Here is a 19,415-nt window from a genome sequence, read left to right as displayed (position 1 = left end):
CACCCTCCTATATTTGGATCAGTTGCACCCACCTTTCTGCTCTCCGTGCCCGGAGTCTGGAGGCTAACATTTTGTCCACCTTATCCCCCTTTACATAAAAGGTCTGTTTCAGGAACCACAGCTTTCCTATTCTCCCCTCTGGCCCGACTCATTCTGCAGGGCACACTCTCGATGCTCTGATCTCCTCTGACCTTCCCGGAGTGATAACTTTCTCCTATCCTCCCACCTCACGCTCCCTACCCCTCAGGCCAAGCCACCCTCATCGCTGCCACCCTCCTTCTCGGTCATCCGACCCATGAAGCGCATGTCAGTTGAAGCTTTCGCCGCCACCTTCTTATCCCCCCTCTCCCTTCGGCTGACTCTCACCCTGACACAGGCCTCTCCACTCTCCACTCTGATATATCTGATACTCTTGATATCCTTGCCCCTGTCATGAGAATCTGCCTGAAGCCCAAAGCCAAATGTAACTCCTGGTATGACTCAGATCTCGTCACCCTAAAACTCAAGTGCAGGGTGGCCGAGAGGAAATGGCGTGCTTCATGTTCATCCTCTGACAAACTGGCCTGCTGCCTGCTCCAAAGGCAATACCGGCTCTCCATTCTCACCAAGAAGAGAGCTCATATCCAAGTCTGCATCTCTGCAGCATCTAACAACTCGACTGAACTCTTTAAAATCTGCAAGGAACTGGCCAGTCTCTACCTCTCCTGTCCCCTCCCAGGCCCTCTGCACGGCACTGGCTTCTCACTTCATTTAAAAAACTCAGGACATCCTTTCTTCACTCTCCTCCTATCACCTCCCTCCCTCTATTATCTGCTCTTCCTCTGGCCCTTCTGTACCCACCCCTCCTCCCCCTTCTCTGCCTTTCCCCTTTTCTCTGCTGACAAGGTTTCCAGACAAGTCAGATCTATGAAAGTCTTGTCGAAACAGGTTCACCCCTGTTCCTCCAGAACTATCAAGGACCACATCGACTCCCTGGCTCCTGCCCTGGCTGACTTCTGCAGCCACTCCTTCGCCACTGGAGTCTTCCCATCCCCCCTTAAGCACTCCCTTCTGCATCCTCTCCTTAAGAAACCCTCTTCTGACCCCTCCTGCCCGGCTAACTATTGCCCAATTTCCATCACTCCCTTCCTGGGCAAGCTCCTGGAGAAACTAGCCATCTCCCAGCTTAATCTCCATGCTGAATCCATGGGTTGTCCTCATGATCATCAGTCTGGCTTCAGAGCTGCCAGAAGCATGGAAACTGCTCTCCTGAACATCCATGAAGACCTGCTCTCCAACCTTGACTCTAACACTCTGTGTGTTCTTATCTTGTTTGATCTCTCTTCTGCCTTTGATAATGTCAACCATGCCATCCTGCTCAACCGTCTCCGTGATAACCTGGGTATCACTGGTCAGGCTCTGGCGTGGCTGACTTCTTTCCTCTCCAATCGACCCTCCCAGGTCCAACTTGGTTCCTTCCTCTCTGACATCTTTTTCTCTACCTGTGGTGTCCCCCAGGGATCTAACCTCTCTCCCTGGCTGTTCAGCCAATATCTGGCACTCCTTGCCCACAGCATCGCCGCTCTCTGACCCAACTTTCAGTGCTATGCGGAGGATACTCAGCTCATTTTCAGGCTACCCTCGGCCTCCTCCTCTCCTTCCATCATCTCTGACTGTCTGCTATCCAGGAGTGGTGTGCCGCCAATGACGTCTGCCTTAATGCCAGTAAGACTGAGATTCTACTCATTGGCACACCCACTCCCTCCTTCCCTGCAGCTCTCTGGCCAGCCTCTCTTGGCCCTCTTCCTTCTCCTACCTGCAAGGCAAAAATCCTCGGGATCATCTTTGACTCCACACTCTCCTTCTCTCCACACATTTCTGATGTCTATAAGAAGTCACACTACCAGCTGCACCTCCTCAGAGGTATTCTTCCTTTCCACTCCTTCCCCCAGAAGCTCTCTGTCTCCAGAGCCCTGGTTCTCTCGAAGCTGGACTACTGTAACAGCCTCTATCTAAATCTGCCTGTCTCTACTCTCCGCCCTCTGCAACTCATCCAGAACAGGACTGCAAGACTTATCCTTGGCCTCAAGCCCAGGGACCGTATCTCTCCAGGACTGAAATCTCTGCACTGGCTCCCAGTGGCTGCGAGGATTAAGTTCAAAACTGTCTGCATTGTCCACAAGGCCTTCTGGGGCCTTCGGCCAAAATACCTTCAACTCTCTCTTCCTAAATAACTTCCTTCTCAAGCTCTTCGCTCATCCACCTCCAACTCCCTCAGGGTCAGCCACTTCTCCAAGCAACAAATTGGGGGTTGATCTCTCGCCGCTGTATGCGCCTCCCTCTGGAACAGCCTTCCTGCCTCTCTGAAACTTGAGGAGAACCATCTCCGGTTCCAGAAGCACCTCAAAACCTTCCTCTTTGCTTCTGCTTTCTCTCCCCCTCTCCACTGCTAAATTCCTGACTGAAACTGCACTGAATCTGCACTGGACCACTCTCACTGATCTCGGTCCCTAACCCAGCCACTTGCCCCCTGCACTGCCACCGTGGCAACCCCTGCACTTCGGGTCTGTCTCTGTATCCCTACAGACCCCTTCCCAGCACTTGCCTGCACTTAACTTCCCACCCGCTGGCCCCTTCTTATTTATCTTGTCATTCTACTACCCCTGTACTGCACTTTCCCCTCTCCCTTTCCCCTTGCACTTTCCCTTCCCCTCTTCCCATGCACTTGCGCAATCTAAATGACACCTGGCCTAGTAAGATTGTTGTCTGTCTTCCCTTTGTCCCCCCCCCTGCCTCGTCGCGCCTTGAAACACTTGTGTATATCCCCTTTACACGGGTTGCAGGTCCTCCAGACATCAACCAATCCCTCCTCCTCAACCGTGGTCCCAAGCCTACTGACCTCATCCTTCGGGGTGCTCCTGTTCCTTATCCTTGTCTGCTGTCTGTCTATTTGGGGATCCGCCCAGGTGTTTAAACCCCTCCTCCCCCACCATGACCAAGTCTTCTCCTGTCCCCCTGAGGGACGTTCGGGGGTTCTTGTTGAATTCCCTCTGCCCTTGATTAGGTGTATAGAGTCCCACTAGCGTGATCCTAGACACTTCCCATTCACCTCAGACTATTAGGCATTTGCCTGCCACTGACGGCTCTACTTTTGGGTTCTCCAGAGTGAGTCGCTTATTGAGGATGACGCCCACTCCACCCTTTTTTTTCTCCCGATGCCCAGAATGTTTGCCCCACCTCCTTTCTCCTCAGTGTTCTTTTCTCACCCACCATAAGTATTGTCTCCTGTATAAAAAGGATATCTATCTCTGCTCTTTCAAATTCTCTTACCAATAGGGATCTCTTTGTTGGTGAATTGAGCCCTTTAACATTAAGAGTAACCACTCTTAGAGTGCCTCTCCCTGCTCGTGGGCTAAATCTCCCTGTCCCCATCATGCTGGGTCCCATTCTGGCCATCTGTGTCTCTCGCCTCAATCACTCCACTGCAAGAGCCTTGGAACTCTCTGTCTATCACAGCTGGATTTGCTTGACCGTTTGCTTCCCACTTCCCCCATACCTAACAATACCCCAAAGTAAAGTTTACAAACTGACCCGCAGCCCTATGTGAGGGCTCATGTCCTAATAGATGAGACACCCTCCTCAAACTGAGGGCCACCAGGGTGTAAATGCCTTCCTCCGCTTGGTTGTCAATTGATTGTCCTCTGATCCTGTCTCCTGTTCTCGTGTCTATCATTAAGTGTTTGTGTGTGTTCTTTGGTGATCGTGTTTAAGTGTTTCATATGATCCCGGCTATCCTACCTTTTCATGGTGGCTTTGGCGGGGAAGCCGGATTTTGCTTCAAGAACTTACTCCTGATCTTGCCCATGGTTTACCTGTGGTGCTGCCTTTGTGATCCTCTATCTTTGAGGCCTGGGCTGCATGTGGGCCCGCGGGGATTCAGGAACTTAATTGATCCGTCAGGTTGCTCATGACTTGTTTTGCTTCTTCTGTGTAGTTATTCTATAGTCCTCCCCTTTGTATTCAAATGTCAAGTCGAATGGGTAGCCCCATCTGTATCGAATTCCCTGGTCTGTCAGCCACATAGTGAGCGGTCTGCCTGCCCTTCTTGCTAAAATGAAACTTGAGAGGTCCTGAAATATTGTAATTCTGGAGCCTTGGAACTCGATTTCTTGTTTCTGTTTTGCCTTGGCGATTATTTCTGACCTCTTTTTTTACCTCAGAAACTTGGCCACGATTGAGCAGAGTCCCCTGCAAAGGCTCTGCCCCATGTGGGCTTTTTTTTCGATTGCCACCACTTTTCCTCCCTCGTCCTTGAACAGGAGGTTGATTATGTCCTGGACGTTTCTTTCTACCTGCTGCGGGGTCTTGCCATCCTGCTCTGCCAGACCCAGGATCCGCAGGTTTGACCTCCTTTACCTATTTTCCATGTCATCCATCTTACATGTCATTTCTTCAGTTTGATATCAGTCATTCGGGTGTTTAGCTTCATTTCTAATAACTCCACATTGGTCTGATTATTCTCTAGGTTTTCCACTTTTCCATCTATTCATTCCACCTTCCCCCTAATCTCGGAGATCGATGTCTGGATGTCTCAGTGGAGTCCTTGATTTCCGCCATGATCTCTGCTATGAAGTCCTTGGTGGCTACCATGGCCATTACCTGCGAGTCCTTCGGTGGCGTCTTCTGCTCCCCTTGGCAATTCCTTCTGTACTGCTGTAGTCTGGTGATACCCCCTTCTGGATGTGAGCCCTGCCTGCACCTCACCTTTTCCAGGGCCCTTATTTCAGCTGGGCTGGACTAGTCTCTTGGTGGCTTAACGTTAATTTCCAGGGTTCTCCTCTCTGCTGGGCAGGCCGTAGCCGCTTTGGCGTGCGCTGCTTCTTTTGGGCTATTCACTCTTTGAGGCTCTGTTCGGGGTCGTGCAGAAATTGCGGTGGAAGGAGGCACCCTGTGGGGATGGGCGGTATACTTTAACCCCCTATTAGCATCTGTCCCAGTTAGCCCTTAACCCGCAGAGCCGCCCCCTCCTCTGACCGTCTTTGAGGTGCCCTGCATGGTGCCTTCTGTGTTGGGCCTTTCCGCCCTTGTTTTCCTTGTCCTTACTGGCGCTCCTTACCCTCCTCTACTTGCACTGGTCACCAAGCCCTCACCTCAAGTATCTGCCGTGGTCTGCTGGGTCTGTGAGCCTCTGTCTGGCACTGCACAGTCACTCCTCCGAGCGACCCTGGTTTCTTGGCTACTCAATTGTGACTTGTTTATCGCCTATTGGGGCCCCCTCCCATATGTAGGGCACCTCCTCTTCCTTTGAGTGTTTTTTCGCCTCCGGTTCGGACTCATACTGTGGTTTTCTATGGATGCCCTGTTAGACTCACCCTTACGTGGGGTTCGCTATCTCAGTTGCCTGTGGTGGGTCCGGTGTCAACTGTGATTTTATTTATGGTGCCCACTGGCTCCTGGAGCCTTTCTTTGGACATTTACCCAAGCCTTTGAATGCTGGGTCCTTCTGCCTTGTGTACAGTTCCCCGTGGTTAATCCCAGAGGGTGCTGCTTTTCTGTGTCCTGAGCCGCACTGGGGCATTTTCCGTCAGGCCGCGCTGGGTTTCCGCAGGATTCCCCTGGTATGGTATCTCTGGTGCGCCGCTTTGTGTGAAGTACCCTTTTCTTACCCGTGTCTCGTGCAGGATATTGTCGAATTTCCCTTATGTGCCTTGTCCCTTCTGCCATTGCCACTGCAGCCAGCTGCCCCACCTCTGTTCCAATCTTCTGGGGACAACGCCCTTGGATCTCCAGCTGGCCACCGTTCTGCTCTTCTTTCTCTTGTGCCATCCTCCCGATCACTGGCTTTTCGCCTGCATCTGTTCCTCACGTAGCACGATCAGTGTGTTTGGGGACTCATCCTCCTTCGTTCTCGGCGTCCTTGATTGGAATCGGTAACTTCCTTATTTACAACTTCCTTATTTACATCCCCAGTGTCATCTGTTGTCGCCCGTTCCAGGAATGGCTTGCTTCTCCAATCTAAGGCCGAGTGCTCCTCCTGCACCGACCGCCCACCATTTTTCAGATCTCCGGTGGGGGATGGGCAGGTCTCTGGGTTGTAGCTTTTAACCAGCCTTTCACCAATCCGCAGGGTCGCTTCTTCTTCTCTCACAATTCCGCTGCTCAGAAATGTTCTTTTTGGCCACGTTAATCTCCCGGATCAGCTCTTACTCATCTCTTGTTTCCCCATGGGGATTGGAGCCGAGCTTCAGCCAGCCATTGCCTTCTGCACCCCCTGGTGGTCTCTTGGGGATCCTATTTTAATGTCTGTTTGGGTGATTTAGGATACCCAACTGGGGAAGTCTTCTACCTATGATTAGTGGGGCTGGTAGTTTAGGTATCAGTGCCAGTGGGACTTGTACCTTCTCCCCTAATAAAGTGGCTTGTATGTTAGTTAGGAGGTATTTTTTGTTGTCTCCATGGACAAGTTGAACTTTTCTCCTTAAGGTTCTTACTCCACCCAGAGGTATTATTTTGGGTTGGATGGCACACCCCTTGCTCCCTGTGACTAATTTGGCTAGAATGTCTTTATCCTTAATCATAATGGGGACTTTATGATTGGTATTTTGGTGGCCTCCTGTACAAAGGTACTGGCTTTTGCCTTTGCTCGTTTTTTTTTTTTTTGTTTTGTACTTAGGGTGGGTCAACTCAGCTGTCCCTTTTCCAGTCTCTATCCACATCTGTGCTATCTGGGTACAACGGATGGGAAATGTTTTTTGAGGGAAGTTTTGGATTTTCGTTATTTTGATTCACTATATGGTCCTGAGTAGGAGATGCAGGTAGACAGGATGGAATGTCTCTATCTCCAGCTCCTGTTATGGGAGTGTCCATACATGGCTGGCCATCCCTGGGTCTCTCCAATGTCTCCAACTCCTGGGAGACATATGAGGCTGTTTCAGGAGTAAATATGTCTTCCTTCTTTTGTCCCTGTTAGGGAGAATTCTCTGTTTAGGCTGAATTTCCTAACCTACTGAGTCCCCCAGCAGCTTTGCTGGATTTCTGGAGTTTGTTTTTTTCCATCCTGCCAAGAGTGAGACTCTTTTTCTCCCACTCTTGGACATGAATGTGTGTAATTCCGTTGAATGTCCATGTGTTCTATGGGCTATGGGGTCTTTTACTCCATAGGGTCTCATATGTTTTTCTATGTGTGTTACACCGCACCCTACGTGCCGTAACACTGGGGCGTCCTAGCGGGCCTCCACCATAGACTCCATACCATGGGACTGACTACTGTCTCCCCGGGCATGTAAAGTCACCTAAATTTACTAACAGAACTAGTACACACCATCTTATTGTGGGCGTGCTAGTAGGGGTAATTCAATTACTCCTAGGTCTGTTACTCGAGGGGGCACTGTCCCGTCCCCCCTCGTCGAGTTTTGGCTGGTGGCAGTGGAAACTACTTGTTATGTTCGACCCCGAACATAACCTTATGGGATTCTTCCCATTGTTGGAGATTGATACTTTTCCTCGTTAATCTCTAACATACCACCAGTTTACTTATCTTAAATAAGTTTATCGGATGGTATTTTCTGCCAGAACTCGGTTTTTAAAATGGCGTCTGTGTTCGTCTCTGTGACTCCTAAACCAAAGGTTGAGCCCTTTGTTCCACTTTTGGCGTGCTTCTGTACAGAGACCATCCAAAGTGGTGCCAATCTGTCTGGGTTACCAGAGGGGTGTGGGAGGGGGTTTAGGCACCCTGGACCGAGTTCCCTTGCCAACTCCAGTTGCACTCTGGTGTGATTGGACCAAGTGGTGAGCCTCCCCGCTCACCACTTAGCGTGTGTTGATTGACAGCTAGGCTGAATGAATGGGGGTTTTCTGCATAAAAGCAGGGCTTTTGGGACTGGATCTTCAGAAGTCGCCACAGGACCTAAGAATCCGACGAGGGTAGTGCTGAGCCGACCTGCAACGACGACACCTCCGGTGGAGCCCTGTGGAACCGACTCACCACTTCCCGACGACAGAGGAGATCTCCCTGCCGGTGAGTCTCTTCCCCTGACTGGTGGGAACAACCAGTCCCCTTTGCTTTTTCTTCGCTCCAGGAAGCAGTGGTCGAATTGCCCGTGCAGAGCACCTCGGCAACCGGATAGCCACTACCCCTGTACCGCAACCAAAAGGTGGTGCCTTGTGACGGAGTAGTCCGCGGCTGGTCTCTTCCCTGGTGGTGCACCGGACTTCAATTTTCTTCGACGACGAGATCATCTCTACTCTTGGCAAAGACCCGACGTGCATCCACCACCAGGAACAACTGCCCCCGCCGGAGCTGTCTCTCCACAAACAAGGTACCGTGTCCGCCTGGCTTCCCTTTCTGCTGGATCGAGTGAGGTGTCTTAATCCTCGCCTTTCCATTGGGTCGCCTCCAAGCTTTCTTTAACGTGTGGTTCTGAACTGGTTCCAAACTTTCCATAACACTTTGCGATAAAGACTCGAAGCGCATTTCCACTGAGACACTTTTGGGACATATCGCCTTGCCTCTCTCCGAGTGGGCCTGGCCTCTGAACTTTGTGATCTGCAGTAGACCCTGCCTTACTTGCCTTGCATTTGTCCGTAAAGTATTGGTACCGAGTTGACTTCATAACCTGTCTTATTTTTTTCTCTCCCTACCTAACGAATACTAGAGTGCCATCTAGGTTAAAGCATACACCTCTGTCTGCAAATAAGTGATGCCGGTAAACCTAGACTTGTCGAACTATTGTTAGGTGCATTGATCTTTTTCTTCGTATAGTATTGTGATTGAAGTTGTTTGCCATATTAGTGCCAGAGTGTTTTCTATAGATGTGTTGTTATAAATAAATACCTTTATATCTTTACACCGAAGCCTTGTTCCGTGTTTGCTTGTTCTACTGTGTAGATTGCCCTATATTGTATACTCCACATACTGCCTAACTCTTCTTGAGGGGAGTCTGACTGCTCAGCCATAGCTACCAAGTGAATCTGTGTGGTACAGACTGCTACCAAGTGGGTTTACTGCCAAACACCTGTAGTCCTAAATCTTTTGCAGTGGTCCCAGAGGGAACTGCACAGGTTTCTGCCTAACAGTCCCTCCTGGAAGATATCTGGGTATTAGACCTCAGGGGGATGGAACTCAGAGTTCTCTTGTTTACCTAAGGAAACTGAAGATTCTAATCTGTTAGATTTTTCCCAAAAAAACATTCCTCTCCTGTTCCCTTGTGGAAACTATGATGGTGTGGTCAGTGGTAAAAGGCATTTGAACTGGTACCACTAAAACTTACCACTCTTCTACTTTCAGGGGAGGACCATTTCCCAAGAAGGTGGGGAACCAAAAAGGATGGTGTTTTCAGTGGAGGTTCATAGAGGAATCTCACTTTGCTGGGGAGGCACGGGGGAGAAACCTGGAGCATCAGGGTATTTCTCCTCTTCTAGAGTTGGTTCCCAGGGAAACCTGGTATACCCATGAAAAGGGTCCTCTTTTGAGTAGAATGGGCTGCAAACATACCCATTCTTCAGAACCTCACAATGTTACTTGTTCATTTCTGCAGAGGATTCAATATGAATACTGCTGATGGATGATTTGGAGAGAGCAACTACGTTAGAAAAATCCCACAACATGTTATAATCAATCCCCTGTTCCTGTCCTTCAATGCATCACTCTTCCTCATGAGAACCTAAGGCCCACATTTCCTGTAAACATTCTTCTCCCATGTGGGTTCTAGACTGATTTTATAGAGGGTACTGTGTTTTTTTTATCAAGGTATTCTTTGGGGAAGAAGGAGGTTCTTTACCTTGGGAAAACATTTGATCTGGGTTGTTTTTCTAGTCAGTGGGCCAACATGGACAAGCTCAAATATCAAATATCCTAGCAAGTATCGCCTCTCAACAATGATGGTATCTTCAGAGTAGTTTAGAAGGATTAATTTTAATTCTTCTGTACAAGGGAATAAGAGTAATGTTGTCAGATGCTTCTTTAGTTGTGATTTTATTGGAGGGACCAAATAGGTGATGGAATTTTCACGAATGTTTACCTGAAGATCCAGGGATATTATAGTCTTATCCTTACTTGGCATCTGATAGACCGGTGGGCAAAGAAGCTGGTAACATTTTCCTCAACTCCCGCGTTGGATTGATGTCCTCCTTCAAGGCATCTGAAAACTATACTGCTCCTTCAGTTGCTTGCGAGTGATCTTTTGTACTCCTGGCATCTTCCTCATCACAGGACTGTCAAACTACCTGCACAATATTTCCTATTGTCAATGATGTTATGCATTTTTGTTTGGCTATATGCATTTTCAGTGCTGTTATGCATGTGGGAATGATTATATGCATTTTCAGTGTGATTATGCAAGTTAGCTGTATCGAGGGTGGAAATAGTAGGGCTTAGTCTTAGACGAGGGGTATGGTGAGGTGAAACAGAGTAACACCATATTCCCTGGTGATGATCATCCCCAATCCCATAGGGGGATTACCGCTCCATGTGATCCTCCCTCAGTGCAGCACACACAGGGGGTCTATTGTACTGTGGACGCACCACCCTGGCCCAATGGAAAAGAACCCCACCAAGGGAGAACGGACAACTTCTGCAGATTCGTCACATAGGCTGTTATGTTAAATTAACATTGGTGGTAACATTTTAAGCAACATTCTGGCTGGCAGTTTGGCAGCTGTTATGCCCAAGCTCTTTGCAGATGACGAGTCAGGGTGTTTTCCCAAAGGTACACTGTGCTGGATCTAAAGAGGCTTTTTTTGATGCTAGGCTGGGTTAACTGTAATCTGGGCAATTACGTTGTGCCTATTCTGGCTTTAGAGAATACTTTAATCCAGTTGATTGGGAGTTAATAATGTATTATTGCAGCATTTTGACTGTGCCTGTCACAACTACTAGTCCTACAGCAGCCACACACACACTTGTCCACATTTGGGCACATAAGATGTCAAGAAACTTCAGGAGGAATAACATAAGCAATCCACAAAGGATTAAGAGAGGGGTCAGCTGGACCCAGTCCTGGCGCACCTGGTGCCAATTTAGTTTCCCATTAGGATAGGTAGGAAGGCCAACCACTTCCTGTACCTTCAACATGGAGGAGAATTAGTGTCAAGTAATCACAGGAGGTTGCAGACGTGCTTCTGGGTGTGGATGCTTCTGGGTGTTGCTGGTTATATAAGCCACACCCAGGCATGCAGCCTTTGCATCGCATTACTCTGCTCATGCAGCGTGAAGCTCACCAGCACCAGGTCCTGCAAGAAAGAAAACAGAGTTATTCAAGTTACTACAGTCCCAACCCAAGGCTGCCCGTGACACTCATCAGGTGACTCTCTTCTGTATCCTGGTCCCGCAGCGTTCACCCGGAGTTCCGTGGCAGTTGCGTTCGACTACCCGTCATCATGGCTCCAGCTGACCCTGCAAAGAAAGGAAACAAGAAAGACAGTAAGCAAAGGACAACACACAAAGAAGGGCCATTGCATGCAAGACTTTAACGTTCATGGAATAAACGCGCACAGAAAGTATAGAGCTTACAAGAAGGCAACACGCACGGAGAGAGCTGCACAAAGAAAGACTTTTACAAGAGGCAAAGCACAAACAAAGACTTTTACAAGCAGTAACGTGCAAACAACAGCGAAAAGAACAAGCATAGGCGGCCAGCATACACAGTGACCAAATTAGTCACTGACAGCAACAAGCCAGCATGCCATCCATACATGTTCTAAAGGGGGATTCCCAATCAAACAAGGACACTGATCCACACTGCAGCAGGTCTGGGCTTGGATCCGAACATCCAAACCAGTGAAACAACTGGTTCCACATCCACTCGCGCCCCTAACGGACGCAGAGCTTCTCTTCCATTCAAATATGGTGAGCGCAACCCACAGGGGGTCTTGGGAAGTTAGAGAGGGCACGAGGTGGAGGGGAGGGATCTGTCAACACTGTTTCCAGAATAATCAGCCCTGTGTCCTCATTCCAGGAGCAGCCCTCCAGCCCCAGTCCCTAAAATCTCAGCTCCAGATGCCAGAGAAGAAGAGGTTTCCAGGCGCTCCTGCAGAGCTAAAGTGAGTGTAACAGAGCCTCTCAAATACTGGGCTGGTTGAGTTTCTATTTAGCAACCTATGGCAAGGGTCGGAACAAATAATTATATTTCTGCACCCAACGTTTTTTCACTGAATTTCATAGGTTTTTAGTAGCGCAACTTAACCATAACGTCCCTTTAACAAAGTTTTTTTCACTGAATTTCATAGGTTTTTAGTAGCGCAACTTAACCATAACGTCCCTTTAACAAAGTTTTTTCACTGAATTTCATAGTTTTTTAGTAGCACAACTTAACAATAATGACTTTATATACATGTCATATGGAACTGACTAGATCTCTTCTTATGAACTTGATGTCCACGAACTTATTTAATGTTCGCTGACATGTTCGCTGAACAGTACCACTACCTAAAAACTGTGTGGGTGGGGGGGGGGTGGTGGGGTATGTTTTATTGTTATATCATAATATAGGAACATTTAACAAATTCAAAAAGCAGCACACAAACACATTATACATAGTAATACATAAGAAATGTAACCCATATATGTAACACACTAACCATTCATTTAAATACAATATGTTCTGAAATGGAATATACCACAAGAACATAAATTGGCTTCCAACATAATTACCTCACAGACACAACAGAACTGAGAACAAGACCAGACCCACTGAATACATAGGACTTATCTTACCAGAAATAGTAAGTGTACTTCATTTTACTCATATACTTATACACTTTCTGCATTAGATTAAAAAATATATTATCTTTTTTTTTTTTCTCACAGAAATGTCTAGTACTCTGGAATGGCTAGAGGACAATTTCCCACATGAAGAAATGTCACAAGATAGTGAAACTAATGGTAAATACTTTATAATGTAAACCATTTAAATATTATTATTTTGTATACATTTAACATATAAATATTTTTTTTGTACAGAGCATAACAAAATAGAAACTACCTCTGAAGGAGCTGTTATGGAAAACACGCTTGACAACATAAAAGAAAAAATTGATTTACTGTTGACCAATTTTAATAATTTGAAAACTTTTGTTGAAGATCATTTTAAAACAAAAACGTCATACCATTGCCCCACATGTACTTGTCCCTCCTCACCATATCCCAGTCAATTATCCCCAAACCCTCTCCATAATCCAAAATGTTTTGATGAGATTTCCATCCCTTCTTCACCTAATACCAATCATGTTAAAACCCCAAATTCTCCTGTTTTTGTTTCTGTTTGTGCCTCACCTTCTCTGTCATAAATTATTAATATATGTTAAATAAAGTTTAATTTTTATATTGTATTGTGAATAATTTCCATTTTTTTTTAAAAACAATAAAAGTGTCCGCGGACAGTGCGAGTGTTCTGAAATGTTCGTACATAAACGAAAATGGAGGTGTCCTGAAGAACACCACACCTGTTCGTACTGTTCGCTAGCAAGTTGAAACTGTTCTAAGAACACACGTGGTGTCCTGAAATGTTCGTAAAGAAACAAAAATTAAAGTGTTCTAAAGAACACTATATCTGTCCGTAATGTTCGCTATGAACTTAAAACTGTCCTAAGAACACAATTGCTGTCCTGAAATGTTCGTAAATAAACGAAAATGATGTGTCCTGAACAACAGTACAACTGTTTGTAGTGTTCGCTAGCAACATGAAACTGTACTAAGAACACACGCGGTGTCCTGAATTGTTCGTAAACAAACAAAAATTAAAGTGTCCTAAAGAACACTATACCTGTCCGGTACTGTTCGCTAGCAAGTTCAAACTGTTCTAAGAACCCTATTGGTGTCCTGAAATGTTCGTACGTAAACGAAAATGGAGGTGTCCTGAAGAACACTATACCTGTGCGTAGTGTTCGCTACCCAATTGAAACTGTTCTAAGAACACACGCGGTGTCCTGAAATGTTCGTTTCATGTGTGTCGCACTTTTAATTACTTCAGAACCCGAACAGTGTCCGTAGGATATCAATGCGCATGCGCTAACCAATCTCCGTGCACTTGGTGTCCTGCGGGCGGGCGCTTCCTTCGCAGACTTGTTCGCAAACAGATCATATGACCGCGCCCATGCTCATCGTGTGTCCTGAAATGCGGACACTGTTCGTGTCCCCGAACAATTTAAAAGTACATTTTCAGTTAATCCATAATATTTTTCAATAAAATCTCACCATGCCACAAGTCCCACATAGCAATCTTGAGTTTCTATATACCTTTTGAAACTTTCTGATCCTTTTTTTGTGTTCGATCTGTCCGCGCACAGTGCGCATGTCCGCGCACAAGCCCCCCTATAAAAGACCACGCCCAAGAGCTTATTCCCATTGTGTTTCTGGCTATTCTTCAGAACACAGTGATTTTTGCTGCCACCTGCAGACTACACCATCATCGAGATGGCATCCTTGGCTGCTGAACTGCCACTTGGTGCTGCACCTGCTTCAGCACCACCACCACCCCCTCCACCACCACCACCTCCCCAAGGGCCTGAAGAGGGGAACAGGACTGAGGATGTGGAGGAGGAAGAAGAGGATGATGAGAATGAGGTAGAGGAAATCCCTACTACCCGCACTAGGCGTGAGTCTTGGGTGTGGCGGTTATTTACCATTCATGGGAATGGTCCTAAGGCTCGTGCGAACCATGTTACCTGCAATGAGTGCAAAATGATACTCAGTCGCGGGAAGCACGGTAACTACAGCTTTGGGACCACTACTATGAAGCGACACCTGAGGTCATTTCACTCTGGGGCTATTCGCAGAGTTGTACCTTGCGAAGAATGTAGCAGGTTGATTTTCTCTACGTCATCCTCTGTTTCTGATCCTGTCACCACAAGGACCACCTCTGTGGGACAGCGTCTTTCTCAAGCTGCCTCGCAGGCCATACAGAATGCTGATGACCCTTACCTTTCGAGGGTCACAGTTGTATGTATGTACTGTGACACAGTAATCTGCAGGGGGGAGCGACTTCGGAGTGCTTTTGAGACTATCGTCTCAGAGCACGAGAAGACTTGCTCACTACCCAAATAAAACCCACTCTACATCTTCCTCTTTCAGCTCGCCCTTTCTTATCCCTGTGGTTGGTGTCCCCCCCTTTACCCTCCTTTACCCTCCTCTCCTAGTGTGGCGTGTCTGAAAAACCAAAAAAAATACAAAATTACAAAAATCAAAAAAAAAATAAGGCTCTTTTCAGAGCCGCCTTTCCCAGTTAAAAAATAGAAGTGAAAATTAATGAAGCAGGGCTCTTTGTATTTTTTAGAAGTCCGCGGACAGTTCGCAAACATTAAAAAAATTGGGTTGCTACTCCATCACAAACATTGTAATTTTCTCTGGAAAGAAGTGGTGGCTCTGAAAAGAGCCTTTGGGTGGTGTTTGTAAGTCAAAAATTGTAAATGCTTAACATCTACTTCAAAATCGTTGTTGTAATTCCAAAAAAGGTCGCAAGGCATTTTGAAAAATCTGATTGCCAGCATAAGTAAGATGGACTCCATCTCTGCGAAAAATGTATGTACTACAAAACATAATATTTTCATTGTGAAAAGAAGACATGCCAAAATCTCTTAGAAAGCCACAAACAGCCTTATTAACATTGCGCCTTGCTTTTTCCATTGGTGGACCAAATGAAGAAGAACGAAGCCACATTTGTCTCTGCGCAATCCGCGAAAATATCACTTGAGAATTAGGAAATATGTCCATAACCTTCCTCAGTCCTTCTTTCATAGCAAATTGCAAAATAAATCCAGTCACATGTCCTAAACTGTTCCCTCCACTATGAATTACAACTATGTCTGGATGTTGCTCTGTCTCCAAAGTAGCACAGAGAGGTAGCAAGTCCAACCACTTCATTCCACGTACTCCATGTCAGTGTAATTCCACATGTGGGAATCCAAGATCTACAGCTACTCCACAGCTTTCTGCATGCACCTTCAACCAATGTATCCACGAATCTCCTAAAATCCAAACAATCTGTTTTCTGAAACACACAGCCATAGCTATCTTTTGTTCTCTCAGCAAAAAGAGTATCTGAGAAAATCTCTCCTGGCACAACACACCCACCAAACTTTCCTGAACAATCCCTTTCAGTGCTTATTCTCATTTGCATGACTTCTGAACCCGAAAATCCCCGGATGTAACTCCTGATGTCCGCGAACTACCGCCATGTCCGCGGACATATCGTAACATGAACAGCCCTTCTACCATTTCCACTGCACTCTCTCTGCCATTCCCTCATTGGATGTACCTCAAAAATCACATGACCATGCACCAATCACATTCAAGACCTCTACATCTAACTGCATCATCATAGATCAGCACTGCAAATGTACTTTGAATCTCTCTGAGTACAAGTGTCATATCATTGGCAAGCAGCATCTACCAGAAATACTGTACAAGCCTTCAAGATTTCTACTTGCAGCTCCATGCATATCCATATGCATGAACACAAACTTCAGGTATGGATATTTTCTGTATAGTAGATGACATAGCTCTCAAACATTTTTGTTTTACAGGCGGGTGAAATCACCATATTTTGTTTTTGGCGGGTGAGACGCCCATTGGAATGAATGGGCGTGCAGGAGGCTTGGCGGGTGAGTCTGCCCTTTACAAGGCGTGTGACACCCGCCAAAAGCGTGTGAGTTTAGAGCTATGGTAGATGAACACATTTTCAAACAGACGTTTACCTTGTAAAATCTGTAAAATGAATTTACTGTACTTTTTTCAATTTCCTAAAATCAACTATCACTTATAAACCTTTATACTTTTTACTTTCTTTATACACACACTCAAATCATGTTAAACTAACATTTTTTAAATGAAATATATAGTTTACATATATTCAAACAAAATTGCATGCAAACACAATCTATGTTTAAACCTTTATAAAAATACTTATACAATTTCATATTTTTGTTTTTATTTATTTATTTACTCAATTACTTTAAATTAGACATGACATTGAGGCGCTATTACCTAGAACAGTTTACTTACAGAAATAGTGGTATTCACTAATATATTATAAATTTCACAAGACATAGTGAAGATATTTTTCTTTTGCTACAGTTAGTCATTCAATATAATTTGTTCATTAAGAACATATCATATGTACTGAACTGATGCAATGTATCTTATGTAAATAAATTAGTTTAATGGTTTTACAGAAGGCACTGAGGATTTCAATAAAAAAAATCAATATCTAAATTAAAAACAGTGCTATATACAAACAAAGTTACTCATTTGAAGCTTTTACAATTGCAGTGAAGACCAGTTTCCTGAAAAGAAGCAGCCGAATTTGAAGAAGAAAGAAAAACTAAGAAGTTACCTGTTAATTTAAAAAAAAAGTAAGTAAAATATCACCATAATATTTATATTATTAATCAAATATACTATGACATTAATACGAGCTATTTTGGTTTCTTAAAATAGAGATTTTGTACCATTTTGTCCAAAAATGTCCATGTCTTAAACAGCGATTTACAGCCAGAATGGCCCACAAATTTCTATTTTTGGACACACAAATTAGCCAACTGAACCACTACAATTTTCATATTATAGAACAAACAACTGTTTTAATTGTATACATTACATTTACTATTTGTACTTTTTCACACCACTAGCTTACTTTTTTTTTGTCATCTGAACCCCAGTTTAGTGACACATAAATTCAAGAATACCTATCCCTACTAGTTTTAGTTCCCAATGCACAATCACACACCATTACATACATCTTTATCATCTTACTCAAACACTCATGCACACAGCACACATACATTCCAGAACACCCCAACCCATATCTTCTTTATTTTTTTCAACAGACCCTAAAGAATGCCTACCAAAAGACAACTCCGTAGAAAGCAACGCAAAATTAGAGCAAATGAAAATAAAGGTGTCCAACATAAGCATCCATCTCTAGCAGAATTTGTAAAAAAAGTTGAAACAAAACAGCTAATACAATCATTTAGTGAAACACAAGAGGTTTCAAGTACAACAACTTCGCTTCCTCTATCAAAATGTAAAACAAACCAAAAAACAATTAACAGAAAATCAGCTATCAGTACAGATAAAACTACTTCTTCAAATTTTAATATAGTGCAAAGTAAGCATACCAAGAAAAGTATTTTAGCCAAAATATGTCGTCACAAAGTCCTTCAAAATCTTATAAAAACAGGAGAGAAATCAGGTTCAAAGCTCAAAACCTATCGTAGGAAATTAATCTTAGAAGCATTGATGGACAGTGCAATTCTTCTCAAAAGAAATGTATTTATTTTACTGTTAAACAAAATGAAACCACTAACAAAACGAATAACTAAATTACAAAAAAGACTTCTCAATAAGCAAAATATCAACAGAAAGAACTTCTTAAGTATCTGCGGAGGTGAATGGAATCACACTACGAGCACAGAACCATATTTTAATGAAGAAGCGTACAAACAAAAGCAAACGAATACAATTGCCATAAATAGCAGTGGTCGAGGTTATGAAAAAGTGAATAATACCATGATGGAACAAGAAGTACTCCTTACAAAAATATGCCCTGAAAACTTAGAATTACCCCTCGATTCAACTGAATCAGAACGTCTAGTGTACAAATGGCCATGCACGTCAATGTGTAACATTCCCAAACAATGTTTCAAATCTTTACACCAATTCCTCAATAAATATGTAAAAAGCAAAGACAAAATCAAAATTAAATTACTGCAAAATATAGATACCTGTCCAGTGCGCAAGTACACAGGACTACAAGGACATTCATTGGCCTGCATTACAGGACCTACTTGTAAAACCACTTTCCATGATATCAAAAGGATATCAACACATCATTCAACTATAAGAAATCTAGTCTATACACTGTACCATGCTAAAAGTCCTGCTTTAGCACTAGCAAAGTTAAATAACATCCTTCTACATGGTACAGCAAAAGACCTACTTGAAGAAATTCACTATATCCAGAAAAAATATTTTGGAAGTGAAAGCCATTTACAGAATGAAATAGCTTTAAACCAATTAAGCAACAATTCTACACATGGCAACCTTTTGCTAAACACATACAAAAAAGAAATACTAAAATTTAAAAGTACATCAGCTGAAGTACCAAACCATGTATGTGTATGTTGCCGTAGAATTTTTTATAAAAGTAACACAAAAACTGTGCACCTGTCATACAAAATAGAAGACAATGAAGATTCTAAATGGTTTGAATTAGCTCTCTACCTTCTAGCAGAAAACAAATATGAAATAACTGAGCCCTTAATACTTTGCAGTTATTGCACTACAAAACTTGACAACAAGCAAACTCCTTCACGTTCTATCACAAATAATTTGGAATTATACCCAGTACCAAAACCTCTACAACAACTTAATTTATATGAGAGCATCATAATTCAAACAGTACACCCATTTCAAGCAATAATACGCCTTCAACCAAAAACAG

Source organism: Ambystoma mexicanum, chromosome 5p (assembly GCF_040938575.1).
Source record: "Ambystoma mexicanum isolate Mex_15411 chromosome 5p, UKY_AmexF1_1, whole genome shotgun sequence".
Classification (NCBI taxonomy): Eukaryota; Metazoa; Chordata; class Amphibia; order Caudata; family Ambystomatidae; genus Ambystoma; species Ambystoma mexicanum.
The sequence above is the reverse complement of the archived record's forward strand: the minus strand, read 5'-3'. Positions refer to the sequence as shown.